This window comes from Callithrix jacchus, chromosome 1 (assembly GCF_049354715.1).
Source record: "Callithrix jacchus isolate 240 chromosome 1, calJac240_pri, whole genome shotgun sequence".
In the NCBI taxonomy this organism is placed as follows: domain Eukaryota; kingdom Metazoa; phylum Chordata; class Mammalia; order Primates; family Cebidae; genus Callithrix; species Callithrix jacchus.
Window position 1 is genome coordinate 11,107,912 of NC_133502.1, and position 20,093 is coordinate 11,128,004.

Genomic DNA, 20,093 nt, shown 5'->3' on the forward strand with positions numbered 1-20,093 from the left:
TTTCTGCCAACAGAGGGCTCCCCAGAGGGCGATCTTTGCACGGGAGCTTTCCATTGGGCTATGTCTCTCACTGCTGTACAGCCATCCAAAACTTTTCCTACCCAGTTCCTTTCCTTTTCCCCTCTCCTTCCACAGTTCTCAAACCTGCATCATGGCCTGAAGGTTTCCTTTGCTCCGATTCCCTTTGTCTTTGGCCGGCTTGCCCCTGATACATCTCTTGCACTTATAACTCTACCTTATGTCTGCTTCCCAGAGAACTTGGATCAACACGGTCACGTCTGAGGTGACTTTCAGTCTCCATCTCTAGAGAGGAGAAGCTGAGAATCTAGTTGTAGTTTCTTTTTTTTTTTGAGATGGAATCTTGCTCTGTCACCAGGCTGAAGTACAGTGGTGCGATCTTGGCTCACTGCAACCTCCACCTCCTGGGTTCAAGTGATTCTCCTGCCTCAGCCTCCCGAGTAGCTGGGATCACAGACATCTGCCACCATGCCCCGCTAATTTTTTGTGTTTTTAGTAGAGATGGGGTTTCACCATGTTGGCCAGGCTGGTCTCAAACTCCTGACCTCACGATCAGCCACCTCGGCCTCCCAAAGTGCTGGGATTACAGGCATGAGCCACTGCAACCAGGCTTCTTTTTTTTTTTTTTTTAAACAGCCTTATTGAGATATAATTCATATACCACACAATTTACCTTTTAAAAGTGTACAATTAAATAGTTTTTAGTATATTCACAGATATGTACAGCCATCACTACGATCCTTTTATTTATTTATGTTGAGACAGGGTCTCACTCTGTTGTCCAGGCTGAAGTGCAGTGGTGTGATCATAGCTCACTGCAGCCTCGACCTCCTGGTACAGGCGACTCTCCTGACTCCGTCTCCCAAGTTGCTGGAACCACAGGTGCATGCCACCATGCTTGGCTAATTGAATTTTATTTTATTTTATTTGCAGAGACAAGGTATCCCTGTGTTGCCCAGGCTGGTCTTGAACTCCTGGACTTAAGGGATCCTGTCCCCTCAGCCTCCTAAAGTGCTGAGATTACAGGTGCAAGCCACTGTGCCTGGCTCCACAGTCCATTTTAAAACATTTTTATCACCTCCAAAAGAAAGACTGTGCACCTTCTGTAGTCATTCCCCTACTCGGCATCCCTCCAGCCCAGCTCCAAGAGACCACTACTCTATTATTTGTCTCCATAGATTTTCCCAATCTGAATACTTCCTATCATAGGCTATGGGGCGTTCAGTGTGTGGCTTCTTTCGCTCAGCCTAATGTTTTCAAGCTTCATCCATGTTGTAGCATGTGTCAGTATTTCATTTCTCTTTACGGTGAGATCAAAATCTGTTGTATGGCTAGAGAAGTAGTTTCTCACCAGAGCCTGCTGCCTCCCTCTGTTACTTACCATTGGCCTTGGTTACTTGGGGCCTTCTTTCCATTCTTTCCATTCCCACTCTTGGCAAGCTTGATGCTGGCATCTGGCCTGTGGAATCACTGTCTCTTCCAACTGCATGCCTGCAAGCCCTTCACCCAGATCCTTAACCTCCTTCTCGTTCAGGTCGCAGGTACAAAGTCACCTCCTCAGAGAAGCCTTCCTTGACCATGCCTTACCACATCCATAACCTCATCACGCAATGTTACTTTCTTCAATCTCTAGTTATTATCTGAAACTGTCAGTGCATCTTGTTTACTGTCTGTCTCTCCACTAGAACATGAGTTCTATAGGAGGTGTGACTTTGCCTTGTTTTCTTTGCCATCTACAGCAGAGCCTGGTACAGAAAAGGAGATTACCAAATATTTGCTGACCGAATGAAAACAATAATCCCAGCACTTTGCGAGACTGAGGTGGGCAGATCACAAGGTCAGGAGGTCGAGACCATCCTGGCCAACATGGTGAAACTATGAGAGACCTCAGGTGATCTGGCCGCAAAATTTGCCTTTCCCAAGTGCTGGGATTACAGGTGTGAGCCACCACACCCAGCCTATTTTACATGTTTTTTAAAACAACATTCTGATTGTTATAAAGAATGAATTTTAGACTGGGTGCAGTGGCTCACACTTGTAATCTCAGCACTTTGGGAGGCCAAGGTGGGTGGATCACCCGAGGTCAGGAGTTTGAGACCATCCTGGTCAACATGGTGAGACCCCTGTCTCTACTAAAAAACACAAAAAATTAGCCAGCTGTGGTGGTGCGTGCCTGTAGTCCCAGCTACTCAGGAGGTTGAGGCAGGAGAATTGCTTGAATCCAGGAGGCAGAGGTTGCAGTGAGCCGAGATTGTGCCATTGCACTCCAGCCTGGGTGACAAGAGCAAGACTCCATCTCAAAAAAAAAAAAAAAGAATTTTGGGAGGACAAGAATGTACACAGACACCATGAAGAAGCGATTGCATATTCAGTGTGCCAGATTACAGTATGATAAACCAGAGTGGTTATAGTTGTGATGCTGAGAGTTCCATGCAGCGGTGAGTACCTGTAGTCCCAGCTACTGCGGAGGCTGAGGCAGGAGGATTGCTTAAGCCCAGGAGTTGGAGGCCAACTTGGGCAACATTGTGTGACCTCATCAATTTTTTATTTTATTATTTATTTTGTTTTAATTAATTTATTTCTTTAACTTTAAGTGCATACTATATCTTGCATTTCTCCCCATGTTATACCTCCCCACCCTCCCCTCCCTCCTCACCCCCACTGTCTCTCCCCTACCCCCACAACTGCCCCCACTGTGAGATGCTCCTCCTGCTGAGTCCATGTGTTCTCACTGTCCAACACCCACCTATGAGTGAGAACATACAGTGTTTAGCTTTCTGTTCTTGTGTCAGTTTGCTGAGAATTATGGTTCCCAGATTAATCCAAGTCCCTACAAAGGACACGAACTCATCTTTTTTATGGCTGCATAGTATTCCACTGTGTATATGTATCCCACTTTCGTTGTCCAGTCTATCATCAATGGGCATTTGGGTTGGTTCCAGGTCTTTGCTATTGTACACAGGGCTGCAATGAACATACATGTGCATGTGTCTTTATAGTAGAATGATTTATAGTTCTTTGGGTATATACCCAGTAACGGGATTGCTGGGTCAAATGCGATTTCTATGTCTAGATCCTTGAGAAATCGCCACACTGTCTTCCATAGTGGTTGAACTAATTTACACTCCCACCAGCAGTGTAAGAGTGTTCCTATTTCTCCACATCCTCTCCAGCATCTGTTGTCTCCAGATTTTTTAATGATCGCCATTCTAACTGGCATGAGATGGTATCTCAATGTGGTTTTAATTTGCATTTCTCTAATGACCAGCGATGATGAGCATTTTTTCATGTTTTTTGGCCTCATATATGTCTTCTTTTGAAAAGTGTTCATGTCCTTTGCCCACTTTTGAATGGGGTTATTTGTTTTCTTCTTGTAAATCTGTTTTAGTTCTTTGTAGATTCTGGATATTAGCCCTTTGTCAGATGAGTAGATTGCAAACATTTTTTCCCATTCTGTTGGTTGCTGATTTGCTCTAATGATGGTTTCTTTTGCTGTGCAGAAGTCTGAATTTTCATTAGATTCCATTTGTCTATCCTGGCTTTTATTGCCATTGTTTTTGGTCATGAAGTCCTTGCCTATGCCTATGTCCTGGATGGTTTTGCCTATGTTTTCTTCTAGTGTTTTTATGGTATTAGGTTTTATGTTTAAATCTTTAACCCATCTGGAGTTAATTTTAGTGTAAGGTGACAGGTAGGGGTCCAGTTTCTGCTTTCTGCACATTGCTAGCCAAATTTCCCAACAACATTTATTAAACATGGAGTCCTTTCCCCATTGCTTGTTTTTGCCAGGTTTGTCAAAGATCAGATGGTTGTAGATCCCATCTGATCTACAGATGGTGTTTCTTCTGGGGCCTCTGCTCTGTTCCATTGGTCCATGTCTCTGTTTTGGTACCAGTACCATGCTGTTTTGATTACTATAGCCTTGTAGTATAGTTTGAAGTCCAGCAGAGTGATGCCTCCAGCTTTGTTTTTTTTGCTTAGGATTGTCTTGGCTATGTGGGCTCTCTTGTGATTCCAGATGAAGTTTAAAGTAGTTTTTTCCAGTTCTGTGAAGAAGGTCATTGGTAGTTTGATGGGGATAGCATTGAATCTGTAGATTACTCTGGGCAGTATGGCCATTTTCACAATATTAATTCTTCCTAACCATGAGCATGGAATATTTTTCCATCTGTTTGTGTCCTCTCTTATTTCATTGAGCAGTGGTTTGTAGTTCTCCTTGAAGAGGTCCTTTACAACCTTCATTAGTTGTATTCCTAGGTATTTTATTCTCTTTGTAGCAATTGTGAATCGGAGTTTACTCTTGATTTGGCTTTCTGTTTGTCTGTTATTGGTATATAAGAATGCTTGTGATTTCTGCACGTTGATTTTGTATCCTTAGACTTTGCTGAAGTTGCTTATCAGTTTGAGAAGGTTTTGGGCTGAGACGATGGGGTCTTCTAGATACACAATCATGTCATCTGCACATAGAGACAGTTTGACTTCCTCCTTTCCTAATTGAATACCTTTTATTTCTTAATTGAATATCTTTTATTTCTTTTTCTTGCCTGATTGCTCTGGCTAGAGCTTCCAATACTCTATTGAATAGGAGTGGTGAGAGAAGGCATCCTTGTCTAGTGCCTGATTTCAAAGGGAATTCTTCCAGCTTTTGCCCATTCAGTATGATATTGGCTGTAGGTTTGTCATATATAGCTTTTATCATTTTATGATATATTCTGTCAATACTTAGTTTATTGAGAGTTTTTAGCATGAAGGGCTGTTGAATTTTGTCGAAGGCCTTCTCTGCATCTATTGAGATAATCATGTGGTTTTTGTCTTTGGTTCCTTTTTTTTTTTTTTTTTTTGAGATGGAGTCTTGCTCCACTGCCCGGGCTGGAGTACAATGGTGTGATCTCAGCTCACTGCAATATCTGCCTTCCAGGTTCAAGAATTGCTGCCTCAGCCTCCTGAGTAGCTGGGACTACAGGTGTGCATGGGACCACAGGGACCACGCCTGGCTAATTTTTGTATTTTCAGTAGAGCTGGGGTGTTACCATATTGGACAGGCTGGTCTCGAACTCCTGACTTCATGATCCACCCCCCTTGGCCTCCTGAAGTGCTGAGATTACGTGAACCACTGTGCCCAGCCAACCTCATCTCTTAAAAAAAAAAAAAAAAGTATAGTGGTGTGAGAAACTGAGGATAACTCCTGAGTTTTGGCTTGAGCAGTTGGATAGATAGTGGTGTCATTTGTATTGCAATAAGGAAAACTGATAGAAGGATAAGTCTGAGGGGAAATATCAAAACTTCCTTTTTTGACATGGTGAGTTTGAGTCATTTTAGATGATCATACATGCAGTGGATACCAGGCATGTTCAAGTCTGTGAGAGGCCAGAGCTAAAGACACTCATGTGTAGGAGTTATCTGTGTATATCTGATGTGCCTAGCTTATTTCATATATTAGATGTTTTATTTTATTAATTTCCCCAAAAATGACTGGGATTTGAACATTTTTGTGTTTCTGTTAGATACTGCTAAATTACAATGCACACACATGATTTTGGGGTTCATCACACTTACCAGGTTATATCTGCTTATCAGAAATGACTTCATTTTCTTTTGCATCTATTTTTATGACCTGCCCTTTCTTCATAATAGCATTTTACGTTATCATTCCAATTAGTAGAGATGAAAAATTACCTTCTGGAAACACATTCACAAATTTTCTTTTCAGGAGTTGGTTTAAAAAAGAAAAAAAGCTCAGCCAGGCACGGAGGCTCAGTGTAATCCCAGCACTTTGGGAGGCCGAGGCAGGTGGATCATGAGGTCCAGAGTTTGAGATCAGCCTGGCCAAGATGGTGAAACCCCGTCTCTACTAAAAATACAAAAATTAGCCAGGTGTAATGGGGGCACCTCTAATCCCAGCTACTCAGGAGGCTGAGGCAGAGAATTGCTTGAACCTGGGAGTCTGACGTTGCAGCCAGCTGAGATCATGCCACTGCACATCAGCATGGGTGACAGAGCGAGACTTTCTCAAAAAATAAAAACAAAACCAAGCAAAACTCACCAAGTATACCTCCAAGTTAATTGTAAAATACAAATGAAAGAAAGGCACGGGCATTAGCCAGGGCCATAAATACAGTAGGTAAAGTTAGGTGATCACCATCTAAAAAATCCAGACTATTTGTTTAAGTATTAGGTTGGTGCAAAAGTAATTGCAGGCCAGGTGTGGTGGCTCACCCAGCACTTTTGGAGGCCACGGCAGGCAGATCACTCGAGGTCAGGAGTTCGAGATCAGCCCGGCCAACATGTGAAATCTTGTCTGTACTAAAAGTAGGAAAATTAGCCAGGTGTGGTAGTGGTCGCCTGTTATCCCAGCTACTCAGGAGGCTAAGGTAGGAGAATCTCTTGAACCCGGGAGGTAGAGGTTGCAGTGAGCCAGGTTTGTGCCACTGCACTCCAGCCTGTGTGACAGAGTAAGACTCTGCCTCAAAAAAAAAAGTGAATGCAGTATTTGTCATTTGAAAGTAATGGCAAAAACTGCAATTATTTTTGCACCAACCTAATACAGTTGACCAGTAAAGGTAACATTTTAAAAAATAGGTCAATCAGCTGGGCGCGGTGGCTCATGCCTGTAATCCCAGCACTTGGGAGGCCAAGGCAGGTGGATCACCTGAGGTCAGGAGTTTGAGCCCAGCCTGATCAACATAGAGAAACCCTATCTCTACTAAAAATATAAAAATTAACCGGGTGTGGTGGCGTATGCCTGTAATCCCAGTTACTTGGGAGGCCGAGGCCAAAGAATCACTTGAACCCAGGAGGCAGAGGTTGCGGTGAGCCAAGATCGTGCCATTGCTCTCCAGCTGGGGCAACAAGAGCAAAACTCTGTCTCAAAAAAAAAAAAAATGGACTGGTAGATTGAATTTTGTCTTTCACATATTTGAACGCTCTAGTCCTTGATTTGTTCACTCATTACCTGTGACTTTCATAGGTGGTCTCAGTGATAAAAGTTTTAGTACCATTTCTACAAGAGGTTGTGTGTCACTAAGTCTGGGGAAGACATCCAGAACAGTTCTGTAGAATAAAGAGCACAATGGCCAGGCATGGTGGCTCATGCCTGTAATCCCAGCATTTTGGGAGGCTGAGGCAGGCGGATCACCTGAGGTCAGGAGTTCGAGACCACCTTAGCCAACATGGAGAAATCCTGTCTCTGCTGAAAATATAAAAATTAGCTGAGCAAGGTGGCAGTTGCCTGTAATCCCAGCTACACAGGAGGCTGAGGCAGGAGAATGGCTTGAACCCATGAGGTGGAGCTTGCCCTGAGATGAGATCATGCCACTGCATTCCAGCCTGGGCCACAGAGTGAGACTGTGTCTCAAAACAAAAACAAACAACAAAAAAGCCTGGCCTCGGTGGCTCACACCTGTAATCCCAGCACTCTGGGAATGTCAGGTGGGTGGACCACGAGGTCAGGAGATCGAGACCACCCTAGCTAACATGGCAAAACCTCGTCTCTACTAAAAATACAAAAAATTAGCCGGGTGTGGTGGCATGTGCCTATAGTCCCAGCTACTTGGGAGGTTGAGGCAGGAGAATGGCTTGAATTCAGGAGGTGGAGGTTGCCCCGAGCCGGGATCACACCACTGCACTCCAGCCTGGGCGACAGAGCCAGACTCCATCTCAAAAAAAGAAAAAAAAAAAAAGCACAAGGCATTGCCTAAAATATCTGGTTGCCACAAATTGCCAAGATGACACTTATTTAATGTCAGATTGGATCCCTCCCAGATGACAGTAAAGCATTTGATAATTGTTCTTCGTTATTCTCCTCATGGACCAGAGAGTGGCAAGGGCATAATCTTTTATAAAATTATGTTTGGGCCAGGCGTGGTGGCTCATGCCTGTAATCCTAGCACTTTGGGAGGCCAAGGCGGGTGGATCATGAGGTCAAGAGATGGAGACCATCCATCAAGAGATCGAGACCATCCTGGCCAACGTGGTAAAACCCCGTCTCTACTGAAAATACAAAAAATTAGCCGGGCATGGTGGCACACAACTGTAATCCCAGCTACTCGGGTGGCTGAGGCAGCAGAATTGCTTGAACCCAGGAGGCAGAGGTTGCAGTGAGCTGAGAATGTGCCTTTGCACTCCGGCCTGGGCAACAAGAGTGAAACTCCATCTCAAAAAATAAAATAATGTTTGGGAACTTGGTTTAAGGATGACTTTCCTGCCAAATTAGATGACTCTTGCTCCATTTTGATCTCATTAATTTATTTTTATTAATTTTTTGTTCTTTTCTCTGAGACAGGGTCTCACTCTGTTGCCCAGGCTGCAGTGCAGTGGTGTAATAATGGCACGCTGCAGCCTCAACTTCCCAGGCTTCAGCAGTCTTCCTGCCTCAGACCCCAAGTAACTGGGACAGCAGGTGTGTACTACCACGCCTGGCTAAGTTTTGTATTTTTGTAGAGACAGAGTCTTAATACATTGTCCAGGCTGGTCTTAAACTTCTAAACTCAAGCAATCTACCGGCCTTGGCCTCCCAAAGTGCTGGGATTACAGGTGTGAGTCACTGTGCCCAGGCTTTTTATTCTTTTTTATACTGTCTTCTCTAACTGCACAATTTTTTTTTTTTTTTTTAGCTAAGGTCTCACTCTGTCATCCAGGCTGTAGTGCAGTGGTGTGATCTCAGCTCACTGTAACCTCTAACTCCTGGGCTCACGTCAAGCAATCCTCTCCCATTCAGCTTCCGGAGTAGCTGGGACTGCAAGCACCAGCCACCATCCCCCTGCTCCCCTCTAGGCTTTTTTATTTTTGTAGAGACAGTCTCATTATGTTGGCCAGGTTGGTTTTGAACTCCTGGCCTCAAGTGATCTTCTCCCCTAGGCCTCCCAAAGTGCTGGGATTATAGCTGTGAGCCACTATGCCCAGTCTGACCTCATTAATTTAGTCCCTTCCATAATTGTGGACTTGCCTAGTTATTTCTCATCAAAGAAATTAAAAGCTAATTTATCAGCGAAGTGGCTAAATTGCCAGCTTTACGGACTGCCTTATCAACACTTCTAAAATTTATTATCCACATTTTGCAAGATCCTAATCCATGTTGTCATAAGAACTCGACACAGTGATTTGTTTTCAGCCGAAACATACTAATACACTGCATTGTAAACCATTTACACATTGCCCACCTTCTCTACACAAAATAAATGGGGACGTGCCCTGAATTGCCTCGCATGCTAGAAATTGCTGATATTCAACCTCATAACTGCCATGTTGTAACCTTTCCTTTACCACCGATGCTGAAAGTATGCAAACTACATTTCTCAGACTCACCTGACAGTTGGATTGTGATTGTGTTCCGCCCATGGGAGGCATCCATGAGATTAGAAGGTGGGAGGAAGCTTGCGCAATTGTTTCTGGCAGAGGTATTGGCAGGAGGGCTGGGCCGTGGATTGCCATTGGCTATCAGGAACAGGGAGCAATCCCAGACTCCAAAGTGTCCTGCCCCATCAAGGGCAGCTCTAGCCTGGCTGTGGGCTTGGGGCCCTGGATATCACAACTGTCCCTGTAAGCTCCTCCAGCCCAGGAGCAGTAGCAGCTGCCTGCAGGGTAACCCCACCCTTCCCTGTTTGTTCCCGTAGGTTTCCTAACCATTTTTATAACCACTTCCCTGTTTCAAGTGCTCCTATGCTTGAAAGGCATATGGGTCAGGCACCAAAGGCCGGATGAGACAGAAAGCAGGAGGAATTTATTTTTTATTTTATTTTTATTTTTGAGATGGAGTCTTGCTCTGTTGCCCAGGCTGGAGTGCAGTGGTGCGACCTCAGCTCACTTCAACCTCCGCCTCCTGGGTTCAAACAATTCCCTGCCTCAGCCTCCTGAGTAGCTGGATTACAGGTGCCACCACCGTACCTGGCTAATTTTTGTGTTTTTAGTAGAGACAGGGTTTCACCATCTTGGCCAGGCTGGTCTTGAACTCCTGACCTCATGATCCACCCACCTCTTTCTCCCAAAGTGCTGGGATTATAGGCATGAACCATTGTAACCGGCCAGCAGGAGTAATTTATATTGAAAGAGCTCTCAGTGGGCCTCCCATATAGGAGGCAAGATATTGAAGGCATCAAATCCAAGTACAAATACAGTCACCCCACTTTCATTTCTCCATCAAAACACTGAGTACCCACCTACTCTTAACCAGAAGTCCAGTGTACCCTGCTCTGCTTGAAATAACTTCACCCACACTCTCCTACCCCTGCTGCAGTGTTTAAGAAACCTAGGATTTTAATATAATTTGGTGCAGAAGAATGGTTTTTGAAATATAGTCAGGTTTTACTAGACTGGATACTGACTGATACAGTGTTTGGTACCAGAATGGTATAAAAAGAAATGACTGGCTAGGCGTGGTGGCTCACACCTGTAATCCCAGGACTTTGGGAGGCCAAGGCAGGCAGATCATCTGAGGTCAGAAGTTCAAGACCAGCCTGGCCAGCATGGCAAAACCCCATCTCTACTAAAAAATACAAAAATCAGCCATGGTTGGTGGCATGCACCTGTAGTCCCAGCTACTCAGGAGGCTGAGGCGTGAGAATCACTTGAATCCGGGAGGTGGAGGTTATAGTGAGTTGAGATTGTGCCACTGCACTCCAGCCTGGGCAACAAAGCAAGACTCTGTCTCAAAAAACAGAAATGACCCTCAAAGTTGGGAATCAGAGTTTGGTTATTAACTTGATTGGGCTGGAATATAGTGGTGACTTCTTAGCCGATGAAAAATAGGATGCAGGTAGTCTATGACATACAGTGCCAAAACCAGATATTAATTGCAGAATGTGGTGGCCTGGGATAAAATGCTTATTGAAGACAATGCTTTAGAACACCAAGTGTCTGCTGCACTTAACATTTATTTTGGGAATGATGGCACGAGGACCATGAAGTTGGCTGGTTCCCTCTGACTAATTCAAAGAGCCTTAGGGAAAGAAGATGACAAACTCAGGACTTTAAATTCTCAGCCCAAGGCAATCAGAGAACCAGAGGGCTTCTGCAGTGGCCCTAAAAGAATCTCTGGTTTCAGCCAAGCGTGGTGGCTCACAACAGTACTCCCAGCACTTTGAGAGGCCAAGGTGGGAGGATCACATGAGCCCAGAAGTCCATGACCAGCCTAGGCAACATGATAAAACCCAGTCTCTACAAAAAAATAACAAAAATTAGCCGGGCATAGTGACACACATCTGTAGTCCCAACTACTCGGGAGCCTGAGAGGTTGAGGCTGCAGTGAGCTGAGATGGCGCCCCTGCACGGCAGCCTGGGCAACAGAGCAAGACCTGGTCTCAAAAAAAAAAAAAAAGTAATCTCTGGTTTCTCATAGCTGTGAGACTGATATATGCAGAATTAATTTTTTTTAATTTTTATTTATTTATGTAATTTATTTATTTCATCGTCTCACTCTGTCACCCAGGCTGAAGTGTAATGACACAATCTCAGCTCACTGCAACCTCTGCCTTCCAGGTTGAAGTGATTCTCCTGCCTCAGCCTCCAGAGTAGCTGGTATTACAGGTGCATGCCACCACACCTAGCTAATTTTTGCATTTCTAGTAGAGTTGGGGTTTCACCATGTTAGCTAGGCTGGTCTCAAACTCCTGACCTCAGGTGATCCACCTGCCTCAGTCTCTCAAAGTGCTGGGATTATAGCCACCTCCCTCGGCTGAGGTTGCAGAATGATAACATAAACTGATTTAGAAGCTGATGCAGGACAGGCAACCCCAAAAACTGGAGTTTAGCCTAGGAGTGTTCCTGGCTTCCTCCAGGAAAGAATTCAAGCGCAAGCCGGTGGTGTCAGATGGCGATCTTTTATTGAATGGTCTTGTTCCTTGTGGAGCAGAGCTAACTCATGGGCAATGTCTCCAGCCTCTGCAGTGTATGGGCTGTTGGCAACTATATTTATGTCCACTTTCAACCATATGTAAATTAAGGAGTGGGTTAATGCAAATTGAGAAGAGTATTGTTTAGAACTTTCTAGGAAAGGGGCGGTAACTTTTGTGTCGTTGCCCTGACATTTGTAAACTGTCACGGGCTGATGGGAGTGTCTTATGCAAATGAGCAGCCAGGGCGGCCAGCGGTTTCCTTTGGTGCCCCCTGCTGGTTCCTGCTAATTTCTTCACTCCGTCCTCCTCTCAGTACCGGGAAATAAGTCCTGCTGATCTCCCACCTCTAAGCTTCTCCCGTTTTTCTAACGTGGAACCTGGGGCATAACTTGAGCACTGAGACCTTGAGTGTTTTTTTTCTTCTTCTTCATTTTTTTTTTTTTTTTAGATGGAGTCTCATTCTGTCGCCCAGACTGGAGTGCAGTGGTGCGATCTCGGCTTACTGCAGCCTCCACCTCCTGGGTTCAAACGATGCTTCTCCCTCAGCCTCCCGAGTAGCTGGGATTACAGGCGCGTGCCATCACGCCTGGCTAATTTTGTATTTTTAATAAAGGGTGGGTTTCACCATGTTGGCCAGGTTGGTCTCGAACTCCTAACTTCAAATGATCCACCTGCCTCGGTCCCCCAAAGTACTGAGATTACAGACATGAACCACCACGCTGGGCCAATTTTTTTTTTTTTTTTTTTTAATAGAGATAGACTCTCCCTCTGTTACACAAGCTGGCCTCGAGAACTCCTGGGCTCAAGTGATCCTCCTGCCTCGGCCTCCCAAAGTGTTGAGATTACAGGTGTGAGCCACTGCACCTCGCTGAGAATTGGAGACATTTGAGTGGATTTGGATGCATATAACAATACTGAAACACCCAAGGCCCCTGAATACCCATTGCAAGTGGAATCACTCTCTCCTCCATTTCTGAGGAGACTAGGCTCCTTTTCCAGGGTGAAAATGCAACGTTAGCTGGAGTCTGTTCCACGTGATGGGGAATCTGCTTTGAACCAGCAATCAAAATAATATTTATCTCATAGTCAGAACACGGGTCCAGGAATCAAGTGGTACAAGTTGGAATCGCTCCTCCCCCTGTTAAATTTAGTGGTCCTAAGTTTTGCTTCCTGCTCTTGAATATTTTTATGGTGTGTTTTTTGTTCGTTTGTTTTTTGAGACGGAGTCTCACTTCTTTGCCCAGACTGGAGTGCCATGGTGCAGTCTTGGCTCACTGCAGCATCCACCTCCTGGGTTGGAGAAATTCTCTGCCTCAGTCTCCCAAGTAGCTGGGATTACAGGTGCTCAACACCATGTCTGGCTAATTTTAGTATTTTAGTAAAGATGGGATTTCAACATCTTGGCCAGGCTGGTCTTGAACTCCTGACCTTGTGATCCACCTGCCTCGGCCTCCCAAAGTTCTGGGATTACAGGCTTAAGCCACTGCACCCAGCCTTTTTGTGTGTGTGCATGTTTTTTAAATCTTTTTTTTTTTTTTCCTTTTTTGAGACAGGGTCTCACTTTGTCTCCCAGGCTGGTGGGCAGTGGCACGTTCTTGGCTCACTACAGCCTCAGCTTCCTGGGCTCAGGTGATCCTCCCACCTCAGCCACCCAAGTGGTGGGACTCTACAGGTACACCACCACACCCAGCTAATTTTTAAATTTTTTTGTAGAGACAAGGTCTCACTACGTTGCCCACGCTAGTCTCAAACTCCTGGACTCAAGTAATTCTACTGCCTTGACCTCCCAAAGTGTTAGGATTACAGGTGAGAGCCAGTGTGCTTGGCCTTACAGGTCATTCTTTATTTCCAGGCAAAGAATGCTTCCACCAAGGGACACATTATTGGTTCCAAGTGAACCAACTATTAGGGGCTCTTTATGCCACTGAACCAGTATGCAAAGAAAGAGGCAAATTGCTGACAGGAATAATTAATTCCAATTACAAGAAGATGTAGCATTGTCACTACACAGAGGAGCAGGGAAGACTAGGTCCAAAACAACTCTCCGAATGATTCTTCATACCTCCAAGTCCATGAGTAATAGTTAAAAGAATGACTGCATCAACTTAATGAAGACTGAGTGACTAGGATTCTGATCCATCAAGAGTGAAGGTTTAGGTCACACCATAAGGTACAGAATCCCAGCTGGCTGTGTTTCTGGCTATGGCCAAAGGTAAGACAAAATGGGTAGCTGAAAAAAATTATAAATATCAACTAAGGCCCTATGCTCAGTTAGGGCCAATGAGGACTGTAGCAGCTAGAGATATTTTCTGCTTTGCTTGTTATACACTTATTATTTATATAAGGATTATTGATGGAGTTTAAATTTATGATCTATTCTTTAGGTAAAAAAAATTTTCCAGGCTGGGCATTGTGGCTCATGCCTGTAATCTCAGCACTTTGGGAGACCAAGGCGGGTGGATCACTTGAGTCTAATAGTTTGAGACCAACATGGTGAAACCCCATCTCTACTAAAAATATGAAAATTAGCTGGGCATGGTATCACACGCCTGTAGTCTCAGCTACTCAGGGAGGATGAGGTGGGAAGATTGCCTGAGCCCAGGAGGCAGAGGCTGCAGTGAGCCAAGATTGTGCTTGGGTGACAGAGTAAGACAATCTCAAAGAGCAAAACCAACCAAACAACAACAACAAAAAATACAAATATTCCAGCAGGATTATGGCTGAACTAGAAAAGAATTAACATAAACTAGAGACAAACTGAGTTATTGCTTAATGGGCACAGAGTTTCAGTTGGGGAAAATAAAAAAGCTCTGGAGGTGGATGGTGGTGACGGTTGTATAACAGTGTGAATGTACTTAATGCCACTAAAGTGAAATTGAAGAATGGTTGAAATGAGGCATTTCAACTTGTATAGGGCATGGTGATGTGCACCTATAGTCCCAGCGACTCATTGGGGAGGATGGAGACCAGCCCGGGCAACATAGCAAGACCTCATCTCTAAAAAGAAAAAAAGGTTAAAAGGGCAAATTTTATGTGCTTTATAATTTACTACAATTTTTTAAAAAGCACAAAACTATTATAGGATGCCAACTGGGATTCGAAAATGAGAAGAGTGTGGCATAGTCAAAGGAGAAGGGCAATTAGGAATCTAATGCCTCGGCCCGAAACCCATCCTTTCTCTCTCTGCTACCCTCTCTAGCATGCTGGGGCTGGAGTTCTGTAACCAGGCGTCCCTGGGGCACAAACAAGTTACCGGTCCCTGGCCTCTTAGGAACTGGGCCACACGGCAGGAGCTGGGTGGTGGGCTAGTGAGCGAAGCTTCATCTGTATTTACGGCAGCTCCCCATCACTGTCATTACTGCCTGAGCTCCGCCTCCTGTCAGATCAGCAGGGGCATCAGATTCTCATAGGAGCACAAACCCTACTATGAACTATGCATGTGAGGGATCTGGGTTCCCTGCTCCTTATGAGAATCTAAGGCCTAATGATCTGTCCCTGTGTCCCATCATCCCCAGATAGGACCGTCTAGTTGCAGGAAAACAAGCTCAGGCCTCCCACTGATTCTACACTATAGTAAGTTGTATAATTATTTCAGCAAATGTTACTAAGCAATTCTCTGCCTCAGCCTCCCAAGTAGCTGGCACTACAGTCGTGCATCACCACACCCAGCTAATTTCTTTCTTTTTTTTTTTTTTTAAGAAGGAATCTTACTCTGTCACCCAGGCTGGAGTGCAGTGGCTCCATCTTGGCTCACTGCAACCTCCGCCTCTTGGGCTCAAGTAATTCCCCTGCCTCAGTCTCCCAAGTAGCTGGAATTACAGGCACACACCACCAAACAAGGCTAAATTTGTATTGTTTAGTAGAGACAGGGTTTCACCATGTTGGCCAGGCTGGTCTCAAACTCCTGACCTCAAGCGATCTGCCCGCCTCAGCCTCCCAAAGTTCTGGGATTACAGGCGTGAGCCACCGGGCCCCACTTCATTATATATTACAATGTAATAACAGAAATAAAGCACACAATAAACGTAATGCACTTGAATCATCCCCAAACCATCACCCCGCCCTCATCCATGGAAAAATTGTCTTCCATGAAACCAGTCCTGCTGCCAAAAAGGGGGCCCACTGCTGCTTCCCGTTAGATTGTCAGGAGAGATGGGAGGGAGACTTGAAGCCTGGAGGAGGGAAAGGAGACTCTTCCTGTTTGGTTTCTGCCAGCATTCCTCTCCCTTCTTGGGGCAGTTCCAGCTGTGCCCCTCTAGTGGTATCAGGAGCAGCCAGCAGTCGGAGCCCCAGCAGAGCTGAGCTTTCTGACCTGGGTCCACACCTGTGGTTCTTCTAGAACTCATCTCTTTTCTTTCTGTTTTGAGACAAAGTCTCACTCTGTCGCCCAGGCTGCAGTACAGTGGCACGATCTCGGCTCACTGCAACCTCCACCTCCCAGGTTCAAGCGATTCTCTTGCCTCAGCCTGTTGAGTAGCTGAGAATACAGGAGCGTGCTACCATGGCCAGCTAATTTAGCTATATATCATTTTTTTTTTTTTTTTTGAGACGGAGTTTTGCTCTTGTTACCCAGGCTGGAGTGCAATGGCGCGATCTCGGCTCACCGCAACATCCGCCTCCTGGGTTCAGGCAATTCTCCTGCCTCAGCCTCCTGAGTAGCTGGGATTACAGGCACATGCCACCATGCCCAGCTAATGTTTTGTATTTTTAGTAGAGATGGGGTTTCACCATGTTAACCAGGATGGTCTCGATCTCTTGACCTCATGATCCACCCGCCTGGCCTCCCAAAGCACTGGGATTACAGGTGTGAGCCACCGTGGCCGGCCATCTTTATACTGTTTAGTAGAGACAAGGTTTCACCATGTTGACCAGGCTGGTCTCGAACTCCTGGGCTCAAGTCATCTGCCCACCTCAGCCTCCCAAAATGCTGGGATTACGGGCGTGAGCCACTGCACCCTGCCCAGAACTCCCCTCTTGGTGGTCTACACACCTGTGGACTAGGCCTCTCCTCAGGGGTCCATGCAGCTGCTGAGCCACACCCTGTCCTCCATGTTCAGGTCCAGTTGTGCAGAAATTCCCCTCAGCAGTCTCAGCATCAGCCTGTGGTGCCTTTCATTCAAACTTTTAGTGCTGGTCAGGTGTCTTCTGCTTGGTGTCCTCAGCCAAAAGCGCTTAATCTGATTTTTGCAGTTATAATTTTGGGGTTGCCTCAGCATCTCTGTTTTGCTTTTAGATTCCCAACACCTACGTAGCCAGGTCTCTGTGTTCTATTTAAAATATTAGTGTAGGCTGGGCACGGTGGCTCACATCTATAATCCTAGCTACTTGGAAGGCTGAGGTGGGAGGACTGCTTGAGCCCAGGAGTTTTAGACCAGTCTGGACAATATAGCAAGACCCATCTTTAAAAAGATATAAAAAATTAGCTGAGCATGGTGGCATGCACCTGTGGGCCCAACTACTCAGGAGGCTGAGACGGGAGGATCCCCTGATCCCCAGAGGCAGAGGCTGTAGTGAGCTGAGACAGGACCACTGCACTCCAGCCTGGGTAACAGAGCAACACCCTATCTCAAAAAATAAAAATAAATAAAAGATAACACACTAGTGTGGTCCCTGTTTTTCTGACCTGATCCTGATTCATGCAAACCTGAAACAGAGAGGGAGAGAGAGAGCTCTAAGTGGGACCACTGAACCTCATCCCCAAGGACTTGGCAGAAGCAAGTTTAAAACCCCTGGATATTAATCCTTTCATAAAAAGCACCACATGGGATGCTCAAAGAGAAGACAGTCTCCACTGGAGACCATTATCATTTCTAAAATTTCATTATCAGATTAAATGGCACTTTAGACATAACTGAAAGTGAATGAGTAAATTAGAAGAGAAATCCAAAGCTAGCCAGATTACAGCATGGAGAAACAAAAATATACAAAATATGAAAGAGTGATTAAAAGAAATAGAGGGTAGAATGTATGAACCTGAAGAAGTAGTAAGGGATAATAGGTAAAATGGTCATTTTTTTAAGAGAAATTGAGGATATTCCAGGAGTGAAAAAAAGCAGAGGCTCCCATGTCAAATAAGATTGAAAATGACAATTAATTTTGACAAACATAATGATACAGGAGGTAGAAATTATTTAGGCAGGTAGTGAGGGAAACAGGATCCTCATTGGAATTTCCCTTCTAACCAAAATCAGCCCCAGACAATTTTTTTCAAACAAAGAGCAGCTTGAAAAATTGAGCTGTAAACGTAGTTAAGCAAGCTAGAAGCTTGCACCGGGCCATGGTGGCAGCAGTGCCAATAGAAAATGGCTATCTGGGAGGCCAGCCATGTCCAACATGGAAGCTCCATCTTCCTTTTCTTTTTTTTTTTTTTTTTGAGACAGAGTTTCTTTTGCCCAGGCTGGAGTGCAGTGGCGCGATCTCGGCTCACTGCAACCTCCGTTTCCCAGGTTGAAGCGATTTTCCTACCTCAGCTTCGGGAGTAGCTGGGATTACACACACCCATGACTATGCCCAGCTAATTTTTGTATTTTTAGTAGAGACCAGGTTTCACCACGTTGGCCAGGTGGGTCTCAAACTCCTGACCTCAGGTTATCTGCCCACCGTGGCCTCCCAATGTGCTGGGATTACAGGCCTGAGCCACCGTGCGGGGACCATCTTCCCTTTTTGTGTTACCACATTTGCAGTAACAGAGAAATGGGCAACATGGTGCAGCTCAGGTTGTCATAATAAAATATGAGGGAGGGGACAGCCAGAAATTTGTGCCCTATGCAAATGGCACCCCTAGTCCTAACCAGTTTTTCCCACACACAATACACATGACACACCTGGTCTAACCAGTCTTTCTCGTCCTGTGTAGATTGGAGGCTGCCCCCCTCATCAGCTCCTCTGTAAAATCCCCTGCACTTCACCGCTGATCTGGCAACCCATTTTTCCAGGAACCCCAAGCAGCTGAGAGCTCTTCTCTTTCCGCTTTCTTTTGCCTACTAAACTTCTGCTCTCAACCTCACTCTTTGTATGTCTGAACCATGAGACAACAACTCAGGTGTTACTCCAGACAATGGGTCCGTGTCAATAACATTTACATGTATTATATTATTACATTCATCAATCATAAAAAATTTCAGTTTGAAGAAGAAAACTCCATTGAATATGTGCTGTTTATAAGAAATTCACAGGACAGGGCATGGTGGCTCACACCTATAATCCCAGCACTTCGGGAGGCCGAGGCGGGCAGATTATGAGGTCAAGAGATTGAGACCATCCTGGTCAACATGGTGAAAACCCGTCTCTACTAAAAATACAAAAATTAGCTGGGTGTGGTGGCGCATGCCTGTAATCCCAGCTACTGGGGAGGCTGAGGCAGAAGAATCGCTTGAACCCGGGAGGTGGAGGTTGCAGTGAGCTGAGATGGTGCCACTGCACTCCAGCCTGTTGAAAGAGCAAGACTCTGTCTTAAAAAAAAAAAGAAAGAAAGAAATTCACACAAAACAAAGTAAAAAAGTTTGAAGCGAAGGAAAATTATATACCAATAAAATATCTTTCCAATGAAAGCTGGAATAACAATATGAAGTGTATGGACTGAATAATTTTGACACCCCTCTCAGTTCACATGCTGAAGCCCCGATTCCCAGTGTGACTATTTGAAGACAGGCCCTTTATAGAAGTAATTAAGGTTAAATTAAGTCAAAAGAATGGGCCCTGATTTGATTGGATGATTATCCTTACAAGAAAAGGAAGAGACACCAGATCTGTTCCTCTCTCCTCTCCACCCAGCCCTCCGCACCCACCCCCACCCCATACACAATGAGGAAAGGCGATGGGAAGACACAGGAAAAAGCCACTGTCTACAAGCCAGGATGACAGGTCTCAACAGAAACTGCCTGTGCTGTTGAAAATCTACATGATTATATCAAGAAATTATAAAATTACTTGATGACATTCAATACCAATCCACAATTAAGTCTCCTCCTCCACCCAAAACTACAAACTACAATTAGAAGTGAAATCCTTAACCTAATAAAAGGAATTTGCAAGAAACCTATATATCAAACATCATATTTAGTGGTTGGAAATCAGAAAATGTCTCTTAAAAATCAGAAACTAGCTGAGCATGGTGGCTCATGACTGTAATCCCAGCACTTTGGGAGGCTGAGGCGGGCAGATCACCTGAGGTCAGGAGTTCTACACCCCCCTGCCCAACATGGCGAAACCCCATCTCTACTAAAAAAATACAAAAATTAGTTGGGC